The following is a 3521-nucleotide window of genomic DNA, read 5'->3' on the forward strand; positions in this document are numbered from 1 at the left end:
AAAAAAAAAAAAAAAATCATCTACCTATAATCACCTGATCTTCGTCAAAGGAGACAACATACACTGGGGGAAAAGAAGCCCTGTTCAGTAAATGGTGCTGGGAAAACTAGATAGCCACAAGCAGAAAAATGAAACAGGACCACTTACAGTTAATTGAAGATGGGTAAAAGACTTAAATGTAAGGCATGAAACCATAAAAATTCTAGGAGAAATGTAGGTAGGAAAAACTTTTTAGATGTTTGAAAGACTGAGATGAAAGATTTTGTTGTGCCAGAAAGTAAAGAACTGCTTAAAAATCTATGGATCCAGTCACGAGGGCAGTCAGGTTAAAGAAGGTTCTCATTGACCAAATCTCAGACAATTTGAACATCAAACTAAATATTGTGATGGATTATAATTCTTTGAATAAATGGATTATAACAAAGTGAATGCCTAAGTCCATCCTGATAATATAGGTGCTCCTTATAATTTGGCTATGTCCCAACCCATTATGAGCTGAAAATACTATAAATCAAAAATGTATTTAGTACCCTGATAAATCCATTTTAAAGTCAAAATATCAGAGGTTTAACCATCATAAATTGGGGACAATCTGTATACAGTTAAATAGGGCTCTTTCTTTTAGCAAAATTTTTTCTAATAAATGTGGAGGAGATGCCCAATTACCATTTTGCAGGTTCCAACCCACCAGCCCCTTCTGATTGCTGCTAAATCAGAAGGGAGGGCAGAATATTTACATGAAATTCTAGTATCTCCCAATAAATTGTTTATTGTTTGATGAGGGGCAGAATATTTACATGAAATTCTAGTATCTCCCAATAAATTGTTTATTAGTTGCAAGTAGAAAGACAGCAACTTATACAGTGGAAAAATGGGACCAAACTAACATCACAAATGAAAGGCAAACAACATCACATGCCTTCAAATGTGGTACCCTGTAAAGAATACAATGTGACTTATGTAATCTTACCAATAGGAATGCATAACATAAATCTAATCATCAGGAAACATCAGATAAACCCAAAGTAGGGAACATTTCTATAAAATAATTTCCTTGTACCCTGCCCCATACACACTCAAATAAAACTAAGTATGGTGATAGATGTATTTGCTTGTGGAAATCATTTCACAGTGTACATGTATATCAAATCATCATGCTGTACAACTTGAACATACACAATTTTTATTTGTCAATTATACCTCATTAATGCTGTAATGAATAATAAATAACTGGCCTGGCTTGGCCACTACAGTGCCGGCCACATGCACCAAGGGTGGTGGGTTTGAACCAGCTAAACAACAGCTAAAGAACAATAACAGCTGCAACAAAGCATACCCAAGTGTTGTGGCAAGCACCTATAGTCCCAGCTACCAGGGAGGCTGAGGCAAGAGAATCCTTAAGCCCAGAGTTGGAGGTTGCTGTAAGCTGTGATGTCATAGCTCTCTACCGAGGGTGATGTAGTGAGATTCTGTATCAAAAAAATAATAAATAAATGCCTGTACTTTTTTTTTTTTTGAAACAGAGTCTTACTTTGTTGCGCTCAGTGAAATGCTGTGGTGTCATAGCTCATAACAATCTCAAATTCTTGGGCTCAAGAGAGTCTCTTGCCTCAGCCTCCAGAGTAGCTGGAACTACAGACACCAGGCCACAACACCTGGCTATTTTTTATAGATAGGATCTCACTCTTGCTCAGGCTAGTCTTCAACATGTGAGCTCAAGCCATCCCCCTGCCTTGGCCTTTCAGAGTGCTGGGATTATAGGCGTAAGCCACCACCTAAAGCCTGGCTTGTACTCTTCAAAAATCTCAATGTTATCAAAGGCTGAAGAACCTTTCCATATTAAAGGAGACTAAAAAGATATGGCAAATAAATGCAATATGTGATCCTACACTACATCGGTACTGGAGGGAAAGAATGCTTTTAAAAAAAGACATTGGCTAGGTGCCTGTAGCTCAGTATGTAGGGCACTGGTGGATTCGAACCCAGCTCAGGCCTGCCAAACAACAACAACAAAAATAGCCAGGTGTTGTGGTGAGTGCCTATAGTCCCAGCTACTTGGGAGGCTGAAGCAAGAGAATTGCTTAAGCCCAAGAGTTTGAGGTTGCTGGGAGCTGTGACGTTACAGCACTCTAGCAATGGGGACATAGTGAGACTCTGTCTCAGAAAAAAAAATTTTTTTGGAGTGAGACTCTGTCTCAGGAAAAAAAAATTTTTTTTGGAACAACTGACAAAATCAGAATCTGGATTGTGGATTAAATCTGATGTTAATAGTGTATCAATGGCAAACGTTTTATTTTGATTATCATAAGAGTATATCCTTGTTCTTAAGAAATTCACACTTTAGGAATAAGGGGTAAAAAGAGAGTAGTGTATGCAACCTACCCTAGAATGATTCAGATATATAGTAGGCTTATTTATACATTACTACATAATGTATGCATGTACATTACATACTGAGAATACTAAAATGAGGCGAAATATTCAGAACTAGTGAATCTGAATAAAGAACAACTAGGAGTTCTCTATTCTCATAACTTGTCTGTAAGTTTGAAATTATTTCAAACCAAAACATAAAAAAATGACGAATTGTAAAAAGGTCTGGCAAATCGGCAGCAAAAACAACTCTGGAAGAGTAGAATCTGGGATCTAAAAAACTCTGCAAACATTGTAACATACAACCTTTAAGTAAGGATTTCAAGAAAAGGAACAAAGTTTATTTTTCTTCAGAGAATTTTTTACAGCTTTTATGTAGACAAATTTGATGCGTTTACTGACATAGAAGAAAGAGCTTTTAATTTAGAAACGGAGGGTCTGTGCACTAGTTCTATTTGTCAGACCTTCTTCATTAGCATCACAATTTTCTCTCAATACTTTACTAATATAAAGAATGGAGTTCGTTAAAGTACCTTAAACACTAGAGTTACGAAAAACATGGAGTAAGTCCCAATAGTGTTCGTTAAGGATCATAATCTTTTTGCCTGTGCTTTTCTGTCTAAACATTTGAAAATTTAAAATAGTTTAAACATTTTCCTCAATGAATTGTAAGTAGTTTTTCGGACCGTGAAGTGAGTAACCGGTCGGGTGGCTGTCCACATCTCCGGTCCGTCCGGCGGCCACCTTTCCAAAGACTGCCCGCTCACGCCTCCCGGGCCAAGGTGGAAGCAGCCGGAGCGCTTCCGGCCCTCGGCCTGGCGAGCTAAGCCCGGGCGGGCCGCGGAGAACCTGCTGCGCCTGCGCGCCCCGGCGCAGCCACTGCGGAGCGACCGGTCTGGTTACGTCACCGCCAGCCTAGCCAGGACGGCTGCAGGCGGGAGTTTTTCAAAATGGGAGTACGGGGGCACCGCCCAGGCTTCGGACTGTGTCAGGGAGAACTTTTAATGACTTTACAGTCGTCGCCGGGAGCGACGGCCTAAAGAGTCAAGCCTGATGGGCGCCAAGACCTGCTGGCTGCTTGGAGCGCTGCCTCGAAGGGACTGCGTGAAAGGAGCTAATCCGAGAAGCACAGGCCGGGGCTTGGAAAT

Source organism: Otolemur garnettii, unplaced genomic scaffold (genome assembly GCF_000181295.1).
Source record: "Otolemur garnettii isolate 467f Iridium unplaced genomic scaffold, OtoGar3 scaffold00093, whole genome shotgun sequence".
Taxonomy (NCBI): domain Eukaryota; kingdom Metazoa; phylum Chordata; class Mammalia; order Primates; family Galagidae; genus Otolemur; species Otolemur garnettii.